The 23,405-nt window shown below is 37.5% G+C and overlaps 1 protein-coding gene across 3 annotated transcripts in view; it reads right to left on the minus strand.

The window, feature by feature from the left end:
• The window catches only part of CEP83 (centrosomal protein 83), a 124,073-nt gene that overhangs the window by 76,637 nt on the left and 24,031 nt on the right, over positions 1-23,405 (minus strand). The window contains exon 3 of one of the 3 annotated variants that reach the window (XM_054580217.1): positions 709-738. The exons of 1 other annotated variant lie outside the window; for it this stretch is intronic. The gene's annotated coding sequence lies outside the window, so the exon portion shown is untranslated. One more of the 3 variants, XM_054580218.1, reaches the window with a different exon arrangement.

Below are 23,405 nucleotides of genomic sequence, written 5' to 3' on the forward strand. Positions count from 1 at the left end.
TATCATTTATCATTCTCATTATCAATTCTATAATAAATATGACTTTGAGATTTTCAACTGTTAATAAAAGAAAATTCAAAAATAAAGTTGAATAACACCTTAACAAATTTTCTTTTACTTCCACACACAGTTTCTGAGACCATTAAGGTCACAGCTTCAAGTATTAACCTAACTAGAAGTACTGACTTTTCCCATTCAGTATATTCCCGGATTCACAAACCCCAGGTGTTTCCTGAGGCTACTTGGGTTAATCTTCAAGGGTGGAAACTGGTACAAAATCCATATCATGAAATCAGGGGGAAAATCACATGTAACTTGATAAGTGGCTAGGGAAAATCTTAGTCTTCACAAAGATGACCTTCAGTATACAACTATGTGTGTGATTAATGCTCCAAGTGTTTTATTTGACACAGGGTGAGCTGCAGTCAGCCTGCAGATTCAGATGAGAAATCAGTCAACACATTAACATTGATCACCTACACGGACTCTAAATCGCCTCAGCTATCCCCAAAAGCACCGACCCATGATAATGAAATAACTAAATGTTTGTTTCATCGAAAAGTACAATATGATGACAGTATGTTCTTATTGTAAATAATTAAAAACAAATATTTTAATCAAAATAATTATGTCCCTTTTAAATTCATTAATCTTTCTCAAAATTAATATATATTTTTCCTAATACCTGTGGGGGTTATCATGAATTACCTTTTCTTACTACAAAGAAAGATCCTTAGCCTAAAAAAAAACCAAACATTAAATTACTCCATCTTGCTTGAAATACACCATTTCTGATAAATTAATGTGGTATCTACGTATTACATTAGAAGACTTTTAAACTAAATTTGGGGTTGCTTTGGTTTCCTGTCAAATAGTATTTACTAGAGGGGGAAAGGCCTTTCAAGGATACTTTACATCTTACCCTTATGTTAACTGTGCACCAATATTCAATCTGTATAAATGCAGAGTATACTATCTATAGCAGCTGCCACAAAATCATTGTGTCATGAGTATACATTTGTCATAGAATTAATGAATTGTGTCATAAAACTGCCATGTAATTTTGATTCTGCTCTTTGATCCAAATTAATTTTAAGAGATAAAAACACACAATAAACCTACTCATAGTTTCTAATAATACCACCACAAGGCATTATAGGGTTTCATTTTAATTAGCTAAAAGCTTAAGTCTCCTTGGAAAAACCCTGACCTACCCTTTAGTTGCACTACTAGGTAAAAAAAGATTTACAAGCTAAAATGAACATTTTTTTTCTTTTTTATTCCAGGTAAGTTGACAGTAAATATTCTCACTGACTCCTACTTTAAAATGGGAGTTAAGTCCCAATAGAAATAAAATTCACTAAGATCTAAACATTTTTGTAAAATAAAGTTAAAATGGTTTAGCTTCTTGCCTTTTGGTACTGGATTATACTAGAAGTAGTTTTCCGAACCTCACTAATTTAGGCTATCCCTTTCTCAAACACCACCATCATTTACCTCAAGTCCAATTCTAGCTCCTATGCAAATAAACATGTATTGCCCTCTGGAATTTCCAAAAACCAGGATTTCTCTGCTGTTCCAAGATGACGGCCACAATTTCATTACCTTTTTGTATGTTAAAATTAATAACTAAGAAAGCTATAATACACTATCACACACCAACAGTAGGAAAGACACCCAAGCACATATGTACTTCTTCCAACACACACACACAGATCAGTACTAACCTTGTTGGAAAGTTACCTGTAGCAAAATGATAAATCTACTTATCCCCTGGTCCAATTCTAGAAATTTATTCTATGAAAATAGCTGGATGAGTACCCAAAAATAGTTACATAAAAATTTTCTTTGCAGATAGACAAGATGGCTGCAAAATAAATGGAAGCTGTGTCCACTTGTTCCTACCCCCAAATTGAATTTATAGTTGAACTGCCAAGCAATCAAGCAGAACAATCAACTGAAACCTAGCTGATATGAAATATTACAACCAAGAAGTACAGAAGATGCTACACAGGCTGGTAAGAAGGATGAGAGGCAGAGGGGGGAAAGCCCCGCACACAGGTGCAGCGGGCAGCTGAGAAACTAATAGATACAGTGACTGTGGAACTCCCTTACCCTAGAAGCAAGGGGTCTTAACCCAACGCACGGTTCCCCAACCCACAGCAACAGAGAGGGGAAGGGAAGTCTGTGTAACAAGTAGAGGTGGGAGTCAGTGGGGATTCCCCCGGCCTCTGAGCCTCAGAGCACACCCTCCCATCATAGAGAGCACTTGTATTGTTACAGCACCAGCCTGGAGAGTTCAGGTAGGGACTCCTACTGCTGGAGAGGCCACACTGCTACACTCAGGTCCTGTGTCCGTGGGGGGTGGGGGGTCTCCTGGCTACACCCAGCAGTGACTTTAAGGAGTCTTCTATTTCCTGGAGAGGCATTAGGCAGAGACCCTGACAGTGACTTAACTGAGTGGCTTGGAAAGAGGACCAGTCAGACCCCGAACTCAAGAGCACAATTGGTATCCCTACTCCCACCCGTTGAGCCATTCCTGCTGCTGAGTTCAGAGGTGCAGAAGAGCTGTGTAGGGCTGGGATTTTCGGCCCTGCCCTGCTGAGACTAGCTGTGCAAAGAGATGGGAATGTGGCACAGGGCTAGGATCTTTGTTCTGTCCTGCTTAGTTTGGCAGTGAGCCAGAAAGCCACAGAGGGCTGAGATTTTTGGACTGTGTCTCCTGGGGAGGTTTCTGTCTGGAAGCAGAGGGGTGACTGCTGAGCTGCTTAGCTACATTGCAGTGAGGCAAACCCAAGTTCCCCAGTGAGTTCAGCCCATACTACACCAGAAAGGGAGAGAAGTGCCTGTTCCCCTCCTACAGATTTGTGGGCAAAGGAACACTGTTTAGGTCAGCCCTGCCAAGTAGGAAGCACAGAATGAGGATTTTCAGAGTGTAAGTCCCTCAGAGGCTATTGTCTGAGTCAAGAGCTGCTGAGCTCATTCCTGCAAAGGGGACAGCTGGCTGTATCTAACCTGAATCTGCAGTGAGCCCCCTAGGGGAACTAGAGTCAGAGACTCCAGCAGAGACTGAGGGGTTTGTTTGGCTTTCAAGCAGGAGTTACTTTCCCCTCACTAAGTACCTATGTGTGACCCTCAAGTAGGGGATCCACAGCCCTACCTCAACTAGCCTGAGCTCATCCTACAGTCTCTCTTTAGAAGGCCCCAGAGGAAGACAAGGCAACCTCTGGAGGAGGCAGAGTAGCTGAAATATAGAGGCGGACCTCATGGAATCTTGGTCTTTTTACAGAGCTACCCCAGCTCTAAGCTGGTAGAAGCTAACTCTTTTACATAGACTTGTCCCTCACACAGGCACACAAGTCCAGCAGACACACTGAACAGTGTGGTAGCTACAGACAGGTAGCCCAAGGCTGGTTACACAAAACATCTGAGAGTGACTTATATCTGAGCTCCACTCCAGTGGATCCACAACGAACAAAACCTGTGGTGGGCTTCAGAGGACACCACAGCTTGGCCCAACTAGTCACACAACCAGCAACCAAAAGCGGGAATCCTGTAGGCACCAGACCATGCAGGGAACAAGGTGGACTCAAGCGGCAGCTCTTGCACAGTCTCACACACGGTGGTCAATGTTTTACCCTTACAGGCTCCCCAACTGAAGCATTAACTCTACCCACAAAAGGGCCAACAGAATCCATGATTCAACTACAATACGGGGTACACATAAGCCACAAGAAATACTCCTGGAGTATGGAACACAGGTGATCTGGATGATAGTGCCACTGAGCCCAACAAGACAACTTCATCATAAAACCATCAAAACAAGTTTGTGAGACATAGCACATCTACCTAACACACAGATACCAAATGGGGAGACAAAGAAAAATGTCCCAAATGAAAAGCAAGAAATATCCTCAGAAAAAGACTTAAAAGAAATAGATGAAATGGAAGCAACCCAAACACCAGATGCAGAATTTAAAATAATGGTTACAAGGATACTCAAGGACCTTAAGGGAAAAATGGATGATCTCAGTGAAAACTTAAACAGATGCTAAGCATTAACAAGAACATAAAAACCATAGAAAAGAACTGATAAGGAGTGAAGAATACAATATCTGAAATGAAGATTTCATTATAAGGAATGAACAGCAGGTTAGATGAAGCAGAGGATCAAATCAGTGAATCAAAGGACAAGAAAACAGTATCTGCCTTAAGAGAAAATGAAAAAGAAAAGAGACTTAACAAAAACAAGGAAAGCCTAAGGAACCTCTGGAACAACATCAAGCATAACAACATCTGCATCATAGAGGTTCCAGAAGGAGAAGAGAGTAGCAAAGAGATAGAGAAACTGTTTGAAGAAATAATGGCAGAAAATATCCCTAACCTGTAGAAGGAAAAGCACACACAAGTTTAATAAGCAAAGAGAGTCCTAAGCAAGATGAACCAAAAGATACATCATACCAAGAAACATCATAATTAAAATGGCAAAGGGTAAAGACAAAGATAGAATCTTAAAGGCAAAAAGAGATTAGTTACTTATAAAGGAATTCCTATAAGTCTGTCTGCTGATTTCTCAACAGAAACACTTCAGGCCAGAAGGGATTAGCATGAAGTTTTCAAAGTAATGAAAAATAAAAGCATGCAACCAAGAATACTCTACCCAACAAGGCAATCATTTAAAATTGAAAGCTAAATAAAAAGCTTCTCAGACTTTAAAAAAATAAAAGGGGGGGTGGTGTGGGGGTAAAGGAGTTCATTACCACCAAACCAGCAATGCAAGAAATGTTAAAGGACCTGCTGTAAGAAAAAGAAAGAACAGACAGATAAACATAAGTACAAATTCTAAAAGGGCAATAAGTGAGTACCTATTTATAAACCTTAAATATAAATGAATTAAATGCTCCAAGTGAAAAGGCACAGGGCAGCTAAATGGGTAAGAAAACATGACCCTAATATATATGCCGTACACAAGAGACCCACCTCAGATCCAAGGATTTACAAAGGATGAAAGTGAAAAAATGAAGGAAAATATTCCATTCAAATGGACACCAAAAAAGAAGAAGAAGAAGAAAGGGTAGCAATATTTATATCTGGCAAAAAAGACTTCAAAACAAAGTCCTTAACAAGAGACAAAGAACGTTACTACACAACACTAAAGGGATCTGTCCAACAAGATATAACCCTTGTTCTGACCAGAAAGTATCCAGCCATGTAATATGGAAAATAGACACATTCATTGAAGAAGATACAAGATACAAGAAACACTGTGCATAGGACACCTCAGCCCTCTTCAAAGTAGGCACGTTGGGACCTCACACAGTTCTCCCAATCGCCATCAGCTGCCCCATCGTATTTTCCTGAATCTCATCGATGACCTGAAATCTCTTCCATTTCAAAGGTAATTTTAGTTTTGGGAAAAGCCAGAAGTCTCAGGGCACCAAATCTGGGCTGTAGGGGGGCCGAGTCACTTGGGTGATTTGATGTTTCACCAAAAAACTCTGCACGAGATATGAAGTATGAGCAGACATGTTGTGGTGATGAAACTGCCAGTCACCAGTTGCCCATAGCTGTGGCCTTTTGAATCATCCCAGTAGTTTCCGTGGAATAATGTTCAAGCTTAAGGCAAAATATGATGCAGATTTGTTGCTCTACTCACTCAGTTATTTTGACTGTGATGGCCACACAGTGCACTTGCTCATCCAACAGAGTCTACCGCCCCCACTGACTAGTGCAGTGAAATCATCATTGTTCACACATGCGCATTCCAGTCCACTCTCCTTGGCTACCAGGTTACACTGAAGTTATGCAAACCATTCTTGTTATATTAACAATGAATTAACTTTTTCTGGACAGACCTCGGTACATGCATACAATATAAGAGCACCTAAATATATAAAATCCTGGTGGTCTTCAAGGAGAGATCAACAATATAGTCTTAGTAGAAGATTTTACACCCCACAGGGGTATTAATACAATCATCAATGTATAGATTTTCCAGACAAAACATCAACAAGGAAACCTTGTTGACCTTAAACAACATGCTAGATAAATGGATTTAACTGATATTTACAGAACATTTCTAAATGTTCTGTACCTAAAGCAGTAGAACATACTTTCCTATAGTTTTCCAAGTATAGGTCTTTACCTCCTTGGTTAAATTTATTCCTGGGTATTTTATTACTATTTTTGTTGCCATAGTAAATGGAATTTTATTATTAGATTTTATTTATTTATTTTTAGAGAGAGGAGAAAGGAGGGAGAAAGAGAGAAACATCAGTGTGTGGTTGCCTCTCACATGCCCCCTACTGGGGACCTGGCCTGCAACCCAGGCAACAAGGAAACCTTGTTGACCTTAAACAACATGCTAGATAAATGGATTTAACTGATATTTACAGAACATTTCTAAATGTTCTGTACCTAAAGCAGTAGAACATACATTCTCAAAAGCATATAGAACATTCTCAAAGACAGATCACATGTTAAGACACAAAATAAGTCTTATCAAATGCAAGAATGACATCATATCAAGCATTTTCTAGGATCACAATGGCATAAAACTTGAAATCTTCAAAAAATAATTCAGAAACATGCAAATACATGGAGGCTAAGTAGCATGTTATTAAATAATAAATGGGTTATTAATGAGATCAAGGAAGAAATCAAAAATTACCTACAAACAAATCAAAATGAAACACAGCAACCTAAAATCTGTGGGATACAGTGAAAGCAGTCCTGAGAGAAGTTCATAGCATAAAAGGCATACCTCAAGAAGCAAGAAAATTCTCAAAGAAACAATCTAACCCTACACCTAATAGAACCAGAACACCAAACAAAACCAAAGGAAGCAGAAGAAAGGAAATAAGATCAGAGCAAAAATTAATGAGGTAGAGACTAAAAATCATTTCAAAAAATTAAGGAAACCAGGAGCTGGTTCTCTGAAAAGATAAACAAGATTGATTAACCTTCAACCAGATTCATCAAGAAAACACAGAGAGGACCGGAATACATAAAATCAGAAATGAAAGAGAAATAAAAACTGGTATCACAGAAATACAAAAGATTTTAAGAAAATAGTATAAACAGCCATATGCCAAGAAACTGGACAACCTGGGTTAAATGGATAGATTTTTAGAAACATATGACCTTCCAAAACCAAATCAGGAAGAATCAGAAAACCTGAATAGATCGATAACAACCAATGAAATTGAAGCAGTAACCAAAACACTCTCGGCAAACAAAAGTCCTGGATCGTATGGCTTCACAGGCGCATTTTACCAATCATTCAAAGAAGAACTAACACCTATCCTTCTCCAACTACCCCAAAAAGCTCAAAGGGAGGGAACAGTTCCAAGCTCTTTTTATGAAGCCAGTATTATCCTAATTCCAAAATCAGATAAAGACACAACAAAAAAAGGAAATTATAGGATAATATCCCTGATGAACATAGATACTAAAATTCTCAACAAGATATTAGCAAAACAAATCCAGCAATGCATTAAAATGATCATACATCATGATCAAGTGGGATTTATCTTGGAGATGCAAGGTTGTATAATATTCACAAATCAATCAATATGATACATCACATAGGCAAGAAATAAAAATCACCTGATCATACCAATAAATGCAGAAAAAGCATTGGATAAAATACAGCATTGATTTATGATAAAAACTCTCAGCAAAGTAGTAATACAGGGATTATACTTTAATAATAAAGGCCACATATGAAAAACCTAGAGCCAAGATCATACTCAATGGGCAACATTAAAAACTCTTCCCTTAAAAATCAGAAATAAGACAGGTATATCCTCTTTCACCACTCTTATTTAACATAGCACTAGAAGTCCTAGCAAAAGTGGTCAGACAAGGATCAAAAAATAACTGGCATCCAAATTGGAAAGGAGGAAGCACAACTGTCACTATTCGCAGACAACATGATACTACATACAGAAAACTCTGAAGAGTCTACAAATAACTACTAGACATAAATTCAGCAAAGTAGCAGGATACAAAATCAATACTCAGAAATCAATGGCATTTTTATACACCGATAAGAAAAAAATCAGAAAAAAAAAACTAAGAAAACAATCCACCCTGGCTGGCATGGCTCAGTGGATTGAGTGCTGGCCTGAAAACCAAAGGGTTGCTGGTTTGATTCCCAGTCAGGGCACATGCCTGGGTTGCAGGCCAGGTCCCCAGTAGGGGGCATGTGAGAGGCAACCACACACTGATGTTTCTCTTTCTCTCCTTTCTCCTCTCTCTAAAAATAAATAAATAAAATCTAATAAAAAAATTCCATTTACTATGGCAACAAAAATAGTAATAAAATACCCAGGAATAAATTTAACCAAGGAGGTAAAGACCTATACTTGGAAAACTATAGGACAGCAAAGAAAGAAACTGAGAAAGATAGAAATAAGTGGAAGCATATACTGTTTTTGTGGACTGGAAGAATTAACATCATTAAAATGTCCATACTACCAAAAGCAATCTATAGATTCTATACAATTCCTATTAAAATACCAATGGTATATTTTCACAGATTTATAACAAATATTCCAAAATTTATATGGAACCAAAAAATACCCCAAATAATCTCAGCAATCTTGAGAAAGAAGAACAGAGTTGGAGGGACCACAATACCTCATATCAAACCATACTATAAGGTAATCAAAACAGCCTGGTCCTGGCATAACAACAGGCATATAAATCAATGGAACTCTATAGAGAGCCCAGAAATAAATCAACACCTTCATGATCAATGAATATTTGAAAAAGAAGGCAAGAGCATACAATGGAGAAAAGACAACCCCTCTCATCAAAATTGCTGGGAAAATTGGACTGGTACATGCAAAAAAATAAAACTAGACCACCAACTTACACCATACACCAGAATAAACTAAAAAATACATAGAAGACTTAAATGTAAGTTATGAAACCATAAAAATCCTAGAAGAAAACATCAGCAGTAAAATTTCAGCTATCTCTCAAGCAATTATTTCTGCTGATATTATCTCCTAGAGAAAGGGAAATAAGGAAAAAATAAACAAATGGGACTACATCAAATTAAAAAGCTACTGCATAACTAAAAAAACCATCCGCAAAATGAAAAGGGACCAACTGTATGGAAGATTATACTTGCAAATGATACATCTAGTAATGGTTATATTTCCATAATATACAAAAAACTTACACATCTGAACACCAGGAAGACAAACAATCCAATAAAAAAATGGGCAAAGGGTCTAAACAGACACTTGTCCAAAGAAAACATAGAGAAGGCCCATAGACATATGAAAAAAGTTTAATATCACTAATTATCAGAGACATACAAACTAAAACCACAATGAGATATCACCCCTCACCTATTAAATGGCAACCATCAGTGAATCAACAAACAAAAAGTACTGGCAAGGATGTGGAGAAATGGGAATCTCAGTGCACTGTTGGTGGGAATGCAGACTGTTGTAGCCACTGTGGAAACCAGCATGGAGCTTCCAAAAAAAAATTACAAATGAAACTGCTGCCAGGGACAGTGTAACCCAGTCGGTCTGAGGCACTGCCCCTGTGGCCCAAAAGGCTGTGGGCCTGACTCCCGGTCAGGGTAAACACCCAGGCTGTGGGCTGGGCCCCTAGTGTGGGTGCGTACAAAAAGGCAACTGATCAGGTGAGGATTAAAAACAAAAAAGGAACTGCTTTTCAAACCAACAATTCCACTTCTATGAATGTATCTTAAGGATACCAAAACACCAATTCAAAATACTCGTATATGGACTTCTATGTTCCCAGCAACACTATTTACAATAGCCAAAATACGGAAACATCCTAAGAGCCCCTCAGTAGATAAATCTATAAAAAAAGGTGTGGTTCTTTTACACAATGGAATACTACACAGCAGTAAAAAAGAAGGAATTCTTATCTTTTGCAACAGCATGGATGGACCTGGAGACTATTATGCTAAGTGAAATAAGTCAGTCAGTGAAAGACAAACACCACATGATCTCACTTCTAATGAACTAGTGGGATCTAATGAACAAAAGAAACTAACGGACAAAATAGAAACAGAGGCACAGATCCATGGAACAGACTGATAGCTGTCAGAGGAGAGGGGGATCTGGATGAAAGAAGGTGAAGGTATTAGCCAAAGAACATATATGGATGACCCACGGACACGGACACAGGATGGGAATTGTCTGAGGGGTGGTAGAAGTGGGAAAACGGGGAAGAAGGGGGGCTATAATAGCATTAACAATACATAATTTTAAAGTATGGAATTCAAACCAAAAACAAATTTTTCTTTGCAACATTGTGTTCATTTTAAAAAGAGAATACTAAGCGGCAGAAAGAATGAAGTCCTACTTTTTGTGAAAGCACAGATGGAAGGAAGTGGAGGCTATTGCGCTAAATGAAATAAGCCACTTGGCAAAAGACAAATATCAGATGATTTCACTTATAACTAGAATATAATGAAAAACTAAAATAATGAAAAAAAAAATAGAACCAGAGACATGGAAACAGGGAACAGGCAGATAGCTATAGGAGGGGATGTGGGCGGGGAGAATAGTGGAAGGAAGGGGAAGGTACTAGTCAAAAGAACACGTATGCATGACACACAGACACGAACAACACAGAGTGGGACTGACTGTGGGCTAGAGGGGTGGGCTGGGTTGAGGTGGGCAAAAGGGAAAAAAAAGAAATTGGAACAACTGTTATAAACAATAAAAATGAAATAAGTTTTTTAAAATAAAATACAATGCATTTAAAAAAATTTAAAAATTTAAAAAATCAGAAATAATCTAAACTTCCATAAACAAAGGTACCTCTATCCTATTCATTAAAAAGGACGTTACATCTCTGTCCCCACTACCACTCCCAGCAGGATAAAGATTAAGAATGACAGATAAACACACATTCATACCTATATATAGTCAAATAATTTACACCAAATTGACAACAGTGGTCACTTCTGGAGAAAAAATAGTAATGGGATTCCCCAATAGGACAACTTGCTCCCTGTACTTTCATCATTTTACTGTTAGTTTTTTAAAATAATTATTCGGATGATGAACAATTCTATTCTCACCTATATTCAGGTTATCTTAAACCAAATTTATCATCCTTGCTTTCAATCTTCCTTTAACCTGACTTTCCAGTTTCTGGTATTGATACTAGTACAATGCTATCATTTATCCACACTCAACACTCCAAAACTTTTTCTGCTTTCTCTCTCAGCATCCTATGTATAAACAGTAAATACTCTTCGTTAAAAATGCATTCCATTCTCTCCATTCTTACCTAACCACCAAGTCAGGCTCTTAATCATCCCATAACTGGGCCGTTATTAGAGCTTTATGTCATCTCTGCTCCCAATATTTTCTCTCTGTCATCCACTCCACAAAGCACTGCCCAACCTAATATTTAAAACTTTGATTTGACTTCTCAGTCTCACTCAAAAGTTCCCATACATGAGACAAAGTCAAAACACTCCAGAATTTCAAGGCCCTAAACAATCAGCTCCAATCTACCTTGATTAGTCTAATTTCCTACCATCTGCCAAAAATTTCCTACTCCAGCTCTCACCTGAACAATTATGTATATTATGCCTTTGTTCATGCAGCTTTCGTCTCTGTTTGTGAATCCTACCCTAATGAAAATAGACTACAGTATGGACTATAGTCACTAACTGTCCTCGATTTCTGTGATTACTGGGTATGAACAGGGTTAAACACAATAGTTAGATTAGATATTGAAAAGAACTTCTTGTCTCAAACTTAGAGTTATGAGCTGCTGGGTTGCATTTGCCAATAGGCTATTCCAGAATTCTCTGCTCTAGAAATATTTAAGAAATCTATTTGCCAATTTGTATGAGTCTTATCAAGGTCAGAATAATTTTATTTGTTTTTAAAGTATTTTGCACATATAACACATTCAGTTCTCCAGTTTAGTAGTAATCAACTTATCAATAATAATCTTGGAAAATACAGTTATTCTAGCCCTCCAAATAAATATCTAGTGTCATACTCAGGCCTCATAAAACACAATTCCTTCTCTGACCTTGAAAAGTGGTTCCATGACTCTATATTCAAGCTTACAAAGAAAGAACTTCTATTTTTTATACTAATTACATAGGAAGATTTTTAAGTAAAGAGAAAATCCCAACTCAATTACTGTTTAAAATGTATCTATACATCTATATCTTATATGAAAAAAATCTGAAGGAAGTCTTCTATTTCAGCTAATAGAGGACTAGGTAATTTGGATTGAGCCCCCTAAAGACCAAAAATAAAAAATAAAAAAAAACCCTACATACATTATATGCTGTATTAAGAATAAGAGTAAATCAGGAGAAAGATAATAGAGTAGGCCTCAAACTGCTCTAAAAAACAATTTTACAAATAAAAAGTGACATAATAATAAAAAGTCCACAGGAAGATAAAGCAATATGAATTAAGGCCACAAGAAACAACAGACAGTAGACAAAAAGGGTCTCTGTATTAAAAGTTGTCAGACAATGATTTTGAAAGAAATGTTTGTTATCTTTGCATACAAAGCAATAGAAAACAAGTCTGAAAATTTTTGAGAAAATTAGAAACTATAAAAAATACCAATTTACTCCTTTACAACAACAGGTTGAAGCAGAAAAATCACATGATCATATCAGTAGATGCAGAAAAAGCATTTGATAAAATCCAACACCCATTCAGGATAGAAATTCTCAACTAATTAGGCAGAGAGGGGAATCTTCCTCAATTTGATAAAGAAGATGTACAAAAAATCTACAGTTAACATCATACCTACTAGTTAGAAAACAAAAGCTTTCCTACTGAGATCAAGAACAAGCAAGGAGGTCCCTTCTCACCACTCCTTTTTAACACCACACTGGATGGAAGGTTTAATTAATGCAGTAACACAATAAAAGAAAATAAAAGGTATATAAATAGGGAAGGAAGAAATAAAACTGTCATTGTCTGCAGATGACATGATTATCTATGTAGAAGATCCAAAATAATAATAATAATAATAATAATAATAATAATAATAATAATAAGCTCCTGAAACTAATGTGTGATCATAGCAAGACTGCAGGATACAAAGTTAATATACAAAAAAATAACTTTGCTATTGTCAGCAATGAACAAATGGAACTTGAAATTTAAAACACAAACAAACCACTTACTTTAGCACTGTCCCCAAATGATATAGGTATAAATCTAACAAAATATGTACAAGATTTATATGAGGAAAACTACAAAACTTGGATAAAAGAAATCAAATAAGGACTAAATAAATGAGAATATTCTATGTTCATGGATAGGAAGACTCAATATTGCCAAGATGTCAGTTCTTTTCAACATGATCTATAAATTCAACACAATCTCAACAAATTGTTTTGTGAATACTGGCAAACTGATTCTAAAGTTTATATTCAGAGGCAAATGACTAAGAATAGCCAACACAATACTGAAGAACAAAGTCAGAGGACTGACCATCCCTGACTTCAAAAGTTACTATAAAGCAATGGTAAATAAAATGATGTGGTATTAGCAAAAGAACAGATAAACAGCTCAATAGAACAGAAAAGAGAGTCTAGAAATAGACTAACACAAATACAGTCAAGTGACCTATGACAAAGGAGCATATGCAAAAATAATGCTCACACACACACACACAAAAAAAGTATATCTAGGCACAGACTTTGTACCCTTCACAAAATGGATCATATACCTCAATGTAAAATGCAAAACTACCAAACTCCTGGAAGATAACATAGAAGAAAATCTAGACAAACTTCAGTATGGTGACAGCTTTTTACATACGATATAAGAGGCAAGATCTATGAAAGAAATCACTGGTAAATTAGACTTCATTAAAACTAAAATCTTCTGATCTGTGTAAGATATTGTTAAGGTATTGAGAAGGGAAGCTAAAGGCTGGGAGAAAAACATTTGGAAAAGACATACCTGATAAAGGACCGTTATCCAAAATACACAAAGAACTCAAACTCAACAATAATAAAACTAACAACCAGATTAAAAATGTGCCAAAGAAGACATACAAATGGCAAATAAGCATATGAAAAGATGTTCAACATCATATTTCATTAGGGAATTGCAAATCAAAACAATGAGATCTCACACCATACCTATGAGAATGGAGCAAATCCCAAATACTGACAACAACAAATGCTGGTGAGGATCCACAACTCACTGGTATTTAACCAAACGAGTTGACAACTTACATCCACACAAAAACCTGCAGTAGGAATGTTTCTAGCAACTTTATTCATAATTGCCAAAACTCGGAAGTTACCAAGATGATCTTTAGTAGATAAATGGATAAATAAACTGTGATACATTCAGACAATGGAGTATTACTTAACCCTAGGAAGAAATGAGCTATCAAGCCATGAAAAGATACAGAGGAACTGTAAATGGATGTCACTAGGTAAAAGAAACTAATCTAAAAAGGATAGGTTGTAGGATACTAGCTATATAACATTCTGAAAACAGGAAAGCTATGGAGACATTAAAAAGATCAGTGGTTGTCAGCGGTTAAGGGAAAGGAAAGAAGTACAAGGGTCACAGAGGACTGCTGGAGCAGGGAAATTATTTTGTAAGACACTATAATTATAAAATGCATGGTAATATACATTCATCAAACCCCACAGAATGTAAAAACGCAAGAGTGAACTCATTTAAACTCTGAACTATGGGTGATAATATGTTGACATAGGTTCATAAATTGTAACAAATGTACCACTCTGTGATGGGATGTTAGTAATGGGGGAGATGGTGCATGTGGTTGGGTGAGGCAAGTGTTACATGGCAAACCTCTGTACTTTCTGCTCTATTTTGATATATATCTAAAAGACCTCTCAACACACACACACACACACACACACACACACACACACACGAAGAAGGAAGGAAGGGAAGAAGAGAGGAAGAAGGGGATTGGGAGCCAGGGTGGAAAGACTAAAAGACAGAAACCACACATTACTCACTCTTCGTAATAAAACCTTGCCAAACCTTTCTCTGGGGTGACAATTAAAGAATGCTAACAGGGTGGAAAAATTAAAATTGCTCAAACACTCTAAAATAGAGTTTCTCAACCTTTGCATTTCTGATATTTTAGACCAGACAGTTCTTTGTTGTGGGGTGCTATCCTATACTTTGTAGGACATTAAGCAACATTCCTACCCATTCTCTACCCATTAGATGCCAGCACTTCCCCTGCTCCACTTTGTGAAAAACAAAAGGTCTCCACTTTACCAAAAGTATCCTGGGGGCAAAAATCACCACTACCACCCTGCTCTCTGTAGAGAACCACCCTTTTCCTGAGAACTCAGACGAAAAGAAGGCAAGCTGGGACATAATAGGGAACATAAAACAAGGTGAAAATGGAAATTAACACAGCAGATAGAGACAAATATATCAGTAAGTATATTAAAGTATATAGATTAATGCTTTAAACAAAAGGGAAATTTGAAAGAAAAAATATAACCCAACTACATGCCTCTGTAGCAAAATATTTTTAAAACATAAGAGTAAAAAAGTTTGGGGGAAAAAAGAAAATAGCTAACGCAAACATTAATCAAAGGAGATATTAGTATCTATAACTACATAACTATTGTATAATATATACAATTTAACTGCATGTACAATATACAAACCATATTAATATCAGAAAAAGTCAATTTTAAGGCAATAAAAGCCCACTAGAGATTAAGAAGCAAATTCATAATGATAAAAAATTAGATACACAATAAAGATGTGACAATTCTAATTTATATACATTAAATGGTCAGAACTATAAGGAAAAATACACAAATTCACAATCATAGGGTAATTTAACCACCATAATAATCAGTAAGAATATCAACAATTTAAACAACATAAGTAACCAACCTGTTTCAACTGACATATATAGAAAACTGTACCAAATAAACTCCCTCTCTGACTAGACTAGACATTCCTTATAAGGAGATATGTAACATTTACAAATATCAACTACATGCAGGATCTCCAAAAATTAAAAAAATTTAAAAAAAACAGCAAACATATACAGGATACGTTTTCTGACCACAGTAAAACTAAAACTCAATACAGAAATATAAACGAGAAAAACTACATATGCTTTGAAAGTAAGAATAGATTTCTAAATAACTTATGAATCAAAGAAAAGGACAAAGAAATTAGACAATTCCTAGAACTAGATGAAAACTGATGTTATATCTTCTAAATTGTGGGATAAAGACTTTAACTTCTGGGATGATGAAAAAGATCTATACATCCCAGTAATACAATTGATATATATAGATAAATTGATATATATAGACATCTATATATATCTATATATGTATGAATGACATACGTAACAGAACTTTTAAAAAATGGGGATTAGATGGCAGGCTGGCTAAGAACCTCAGGATAGAAGAACCAACACAGTGGTGAGGAGTTGCCTGTGTTTTCTTTTTTCTTCATATATGTCCAACTTGGAGCTAAAGAAGCTGGCAATGAGTTCAGACCAGGGGGAAAAAAAAGCTTTAACAAAAGCCTGTTCCCTAGCCAAAGTACTGTAACATGATAATGGAAGCCTAGCAAGATAAAAAAGACTTCAGACAATAACCATCTACTCCAGCCAAATACTACAGAAAAAAACTGTGCCTCCACTCCATTAACACAAAGGCCAAATGGGAAAGCCAGGTTGTAACAAGGTATCCCAATACCCTGCCTGCGTAGTTTATTAAAAGGATGAGTAGAAAGCTGGGATGTCATGCCTGCTGAGCAGTAATATCTCATGCTCCAGAAATGTCAGTGGAAACCACATGGGAAACCTGAACTTTCTTCCCCTACCCCTTGACAAGCAGTAGGAGGTGCACCTCCCTCTCACTCTGCTGACCTGCTGTCAGAGAAGGCGTAGTGGAATATTTAAGATGGATACCACCACTCAGCGGTGATAACGCCACTCTTTTCCACATGTCAGTGGAGACCACATGGCGAGACAGAACTCCATGCTACCCAAAAATGATGATCTCCTCCAACTTGGATGTAAACAGAGGCCAACTGATGAACCTCACTTCTATCCCCATAATAATGAGATAATATTTCCTCCTTTCCCCTGCCAAGGCAGAATCAAAAACAGCCAGATAAAACACACAGTTTAAATAGGATCTCATCTCATAACATAATACCCCAAATATCCAAGTTTAAACAGAGAACCACTAGTCATACCACAAACAAAGAATATCTGAAAATGAAGGTAAAAAGATAGTAACAAAATAATAAAGGCCACATATGAAAAACCTACACCCAACATCATACTCAACGGACAAAAATTAAAAGCTTTTCCACTAAGATCAGGAACAAGACAAGGATGTCCTCTTTCACCACTTCTATTCAACATAGTACTGGAAGTCCTAGCCACAACAATCAAACAAGAAAAAGAAATAAAAGGCATCCAAATAAGAAAGGAGGAGCTAAAACTGTCATTGTTTGCAGATGACATGTTAGTGTACACAGAAAACCCTATAGACTCCACCAAAAAACTATTTCACCTAAATAAATGAATTTGGCAAAACAGTAGGATACAAAGTCAATATTCAGAAATCAAAGGCGTTTTTGTATGCCAACAACAAAATATCAGAAACAGAAACCAGGGGTAAAAAATCCCATTTGCTGCAGCAACAAGAAAAATAAAGTGCCTAGGAATAAACCTAACTAAGAAGGCAAAAGACCTGTACTCAGAAAACTACACAATATTGAGGAGAGAAATTAAGGAAAACACAAATAAATGGAAGCATATACCATGTTCATGGATTGGAAACATTAATATCATCAAAATGTCCATACTACCCAAAGCAATTTATAGATTCAATGCAATCCCTATTAAAATGCCAATGGCATATTTCACAAATAGAGAACAAACATTTCAAAAATTATATGGAACCATGAATGACCCCAAATAGCAGCAGCAATTTTGTGAAATAAGAATAAAGTAGGAGGGATCAGATTACCTGATACCAAACTAGTTACAGGGCCACTGCAATCAAAGCACTCTGGTACTTGCATAAGAACAGACAGGTAGATCAATGGAACAGATTAGAGAGCACAGAAGTAAATCCATATCTCTATGGTAAAATAATATTTGACGAAGGGGGCAAAAGCATAAAATGGAGTAAAAATAGCCTCTTCAACAAATGGTGTTGGGAGATCTGGACAGCTACAGGCAAAAAAATGAAGCTCGACCACTAACTTAACCATACACAAAAATAAACTAAAGACAGATAAAAGACTTAAATATAATTCGAAACACCATAGAAGTCCTAGAGGAGAAAAACCTCAGATATTCTATGCAACAAAGTTTTCACCAATATGCCCCTAGAACAAGGGACATAAAGGAAAGAATAAACAAATGGGACTTTATCAAAATAAAAAGCTGCTGCACAGCTAAAGAAAACATCAGCAAAATGAAAAGGGAATCAACGGTATAGGAAAATATATTTGCCAATGATACCTTGGACAGGGGTTTGATCTCCAAAATACATAAAGAATCACACGACTCCATTCCCGGAAGACAAACAATCCAATTAAAAAATGGGCAAAGAACATGAACAGACACTTCTCCAAGGAGGACATACACAGGGCCCAGAGACATAGGAAAGGATGCTTAGCATCATTAAGCCATCAGAGAAATGCAAGTTAAAACCACAATGAGATACCATTTCACACCGGTCAGAATTGCCATCATAAACAAATCAACAAATAAGTGCTGGCGAGGCTGTGGAGAAAAGGGAACCCTAGGACACTGTTGGTGGGAATGCAGACTGGTGCAGCCACTGTGGAAAACAGTTTGGAATTTCCTCAAAAAACTAAAAGCGGAACTGTCTTTTGACCCGGCAAATCTACTGCTGGGATTATGCCCTAAGAATCCCAAATACCAATTCAAAAGAACCTGTGCACCCCAATGTTCACAGCAGCACAATTTACAAGAGCTAAGTGCTGGAAGCAACCTAAGTGCCCAAAAGTAAATGAGTGGATCAAAAAACTGTAGTACATTTACACAATGGAATACTACACAGCAGAAACAAAAAGCTACTACCCTTCATGGCAGCATGGAGGGAACTGGAGAGCATTCTGCTAAGTGAAATAAGCCAGGCGGTGAAAGACAAATACCATATGATCTCACCTATAAGTGGAACCTAATCAACAAAACAAACAAGCAAGCAAAATATAACTAAAAACACTGAAATGAAGAACAGTTTGACAGTAACCAGAGGGCAGCGGTGAGGGGAATAACAGGGAAAGAAGGGGAAGGATCATGAAGGAATATTTATAAAGGACCCATGGATAAGGCCAATGGAGGGGTAGAGTTAAAGGTGGAAGGTGGTTGGGTGGGGCAGGGGAAGGTGGTGGGGGAAAAATGGAGACAACTGTACTTGAACAACAACAACAAAAAAGATAATGATAGATGTCAACACAGATGTTACAGTTATCTGAGGAGATCTTAAAGAAATCATGATAAAAATGTGTCATTGAGCAATTACAGACAATCTTGAAATAAGTGAAAAAAAGAACAAGTTACAGAAAAGAGATACATGTGTCAGCAAAGTACAGAAGACAAAGGAAAACAAAGTAGAAATTTTAGAACTGAAAATACAATGACTAAAATAAAATCTAAGTAGATGAGTAAAATAGCAGAAATAGGAGGAAAGAGAAAAAATTAATGAACTGGAAGGTATAACAATAGAAATTATTCAACATGAACAACAGACAGAAAACAGACAAAAAATAAATAACAGTTGGTCAGCAACTTGTGGGACTAAAACAAAACATCTACCATGTGTATCAAAGTATGATTCAATTTATATAAAATATCCAAAGAAGGTAAATCCGTAGAAACAGAAAGCACAGCAGGGAAAAGGGGGAAATAGGGAGTGACTACTTAACAGCGCAGAGGTGTCTTTAGGGGTCATTAAATGTTTGCGAACCACATAGAGATGATTGTTTATTGATACACTGTGAACGTACTAAATGTCACTCAATTGCACATTTTAAGATTATTTATTTATTTATTTATTTATTTATTTATTTATTTTGAGAGAGAAAGGGAAGGGAGTGGGAAAGAGAGGGAGAGAACCATCATGTGAGAGAGAAATATCCATCGGTTGCCTCTCACATGCCCCTAACTGGGGACCTGGCCCATAACCTAGGCCCATGCTCTGACCAGGAATCAAACTGGCAACCTTTTGGTTTACAGGCCAGCACTCAGTCCACTGAGCCACACTAGCCAAGGCTGAATTGCACACTTTAAAACAGTTATTTTATGCTATATGAATTCCATCTCAATAAAAACACCAAAAAATTAGGGAACTATTAACCTGAAAGACACATCAAGTTGATAAAATATGTATACAAGAAGAACATAGTAAACACCGTGCTTGATCTTGAAATCTTCAATGCCTTCCTTTGAGAATGTAATCAGGACAAATATATCATTATCATCAATTTTTTTTCAACATTGTACTGAATGAAGATCTGGAACAAGATAAAATAAAAGGTTAAAAAAAAGAAAGAAAGAAAGAAAGATGGAAAAGGAAAGCCAAAACTTTCTTTACATAAAGGTGTTCTCATTAGGTATACAGAAAAATCCAAAAGATTGTATGGAAAATTCATTAGAAGAAGCAAGTTAGTAATATTGTTAGATAAATATACAAAAAAAATCCTGCATTCTGTATACTAGCAAGAAAATGTTTTAAAGACATTCTTTTTTTTTAACATTTTTATTTATTTATTTTTAAAGATTTTATTTATTTTTAGAGAAAGGGGAAAGGAGAAAGAGAAGGAAAGAAACATCCAGTGTGGTTGTCTCTCGCACACCCTCTACTGGGGACCTGGTCCACAATCCAGGCATGTGCCCTGCCTGACAGTCGCACCAGCAACACCTTGGTTCACAGGCCAGCACTTAATCCACTGAGCCACACCAGCCAGGACTAAAGACATTCTTAATAGCATTAAAAAAAATTAAATGTCTAGGCAAAAATGTACAGACCAATATATGGAAAATATATGGCCACCTATTAGAGAAACTAAAAAACACCTAAGTAGATAAGAGATATATACCTATTGTATAGGTTGGAGGCCAGCAATCAAAGATATAAATTCTTCCCAAACTGACCTACAGATGATGTTTTATCAATCACTACGCAAGCAGGTAGGGGGTGTGTATGTGTTGAATTTAACAAGTTGATTCAAAAATGTACATGGAGAGAGAACCAAGATGGTGGAGGAGTGAGTAGAAGACACACTGACTTCCTCCCAGGACCAACATGGAATTACAACTAAATTGAGGGGAAACCACCTGGAACAAACAACTGAACAATAGCAAAAGAGGAGCCTTATAACCTCAGACAGATGAAGAATCAGCTTTAGCACAACCTACCAGGTAAGGAGTGCGGTACAGACTCGAGAAGGTGGGCTGGGTGCCCAAAGGCGGCAGCACCTGAAGGATATTGAAACAACCAGTTGGATCCCCGCTGAGAAGAGCGGGGTCTAAACCATAATCGGGGATCTCCAGCCTACAGCACCAGAGCCCAAAAAGTACACAGGTAACAGCCAGCTATGAAAAGCAGCTGTGAACAACCTGCTGGGTTGTTCTCTGTCAGAGACAGGCAGCTGGAGACACAAAGAGCCGTTTAAAGGGCCAAAGCATAAATTTTTATTTGTAGCCACTTATCCTGGTCGCCGGCAAAGGTGGGGGCAGAGTGGCCTGGAGACGCCTGAGGAGAGACCAGGGAAGGAGCCTTTGGGGAGAGAACTGAGAGGTAGCCGGGAGGATCCCAGTGCTGACTCATCCTCCATACAGCAGCAGCCACCTTGCTCAGGCAGACCACTCCCCTGAGTGTCAACACCCTGAGAGGAATCAAAAACCCCAACCCCAGGAAGGCCTTGGCCCCATCCTGTGGTATATCTAAGCTGCCTGCTGAGAGCAGAGAGGCAGCCACAAATAGTAGATCCCTGGCTAACGGGAGCGCAGATTGGTCTAGAGACACTTGAGGAGAGAATGGAGATGGAGGCTTTGGGGACAAAACAGAGAGTAGCTGGCAGGATCCCAGTGCTGATTCCTCCCGCATATGTCAGCAGCCATCTTGCTCAGGGAGACCACTCCCCTGAGTGGTAGCAGTGTCAGAGGACCCAATAATCCTACCCCCCAGGAGGGACTCTGCCCTGCCCTGTGGTGTCTGCCTCTAAACCAGCCTGCTGAGTGCAAAGTGAATAGATTAATAGTTGAAGGAGACAGCCACAGACAGTAGATTCCTGGAGGTCTCAAACAGACTGCCTAAGGTCAGACAGGATCAACATCTAACATCATCAGAGGCAGGTCCAGAAAGTAAAAACAGCAGTCATCTACCATAGAAGTTCACACCACAAAGTCAGGAAATCAAGACAGATCAATTTAAGAATCAGAAGCAAAAGAGCAGAGCACAACAAATAATCGAAAGAGAAAAAAAACACTCCCCACGCCCGTTGAAGAGAAAGGAGGAATCCCCAGAAATAGAACTCAATGAAATAAAGGCAAGTAAATTATCAGATACTGAGTAAAACAACAGTTTTAAGGAAGCTCAGTGAGTTCAGTGAGCTCAGAGAGAATTATAAAAAACTACAGGGAAGCTACAAGAAACTTACTGTAAACTATATCAGCATGAAAAAGGACACAGAAACTATCAATGAGACAAGAGGAAATGAAGAATACAATTTCTGAATTGAATAACACAGTAGAAGGAATCAAAAACAGACTAGATGAAGCCGAAGAGCGAATCAGTGAGCTAGATGACAAGACAGAATAAAGCTCCCGGAAACAGCAAGAAACTGAAAAAAGGCTCAAAAAGAATGAAGAGGCATTTAAGGAAATGCAGGACAACCTGAAGTGTAATAATATCTGTAAAATAGGGATACCAGAAGGCGAAGAGGTGGAGGAAGGCACAGAGAACCTGTTTCAAAAAGTAATGATGGAAAACTTCCCTAATTGGAAGAGAGAAAAAGTCACACAAATCCAGGAAGCACAGGGGGTCCCATTCAAGAGGAACCCAATGAGGCCCACTCCAGGACACATCATCATTAAAATGGTAGAAATCAAAGACAAACAGAGAATCCTAAAGCAAGCAAGGGAGAAAGAGGTAGTAACATAGAAGGGAGCCCCAATACGGCCTGCAGCTGACTTCTCAACAGAAACACTGCAAGTGAGAAAGGCATGGCAAGAAATATTCCAAGTCATAAAAAGCAAAGGCCTGCAACCAAGACTGCTCTACCCAGCAAGGCTCTCAATTAAAATGGAAGGTGAAATAAGGACAAAAAAAGGCTAAATACATCTCCACCAAACCAGCACTGCAAAATATGCTAAAGGGT

Source organism: Pteronotus mesoamericanus, unplaced genomic scaffold (genome assembly GCF_021234165.1).
Source record: "Pteronotus mesoamericanus isolate MK-2021 breed Mesoamerican mustached bat unplaced genomic scaffold, CSHL_Meso_final contig_56, whole genome shotgun sequence".
Taxonomy (NCBI): domain Eukaryota; kingdom Metazoa; phylum Chordata; class Mammalia; order Chiroptera; family Mormoopidae; genus Pteronotus; species Pteronotus mesoamericanus.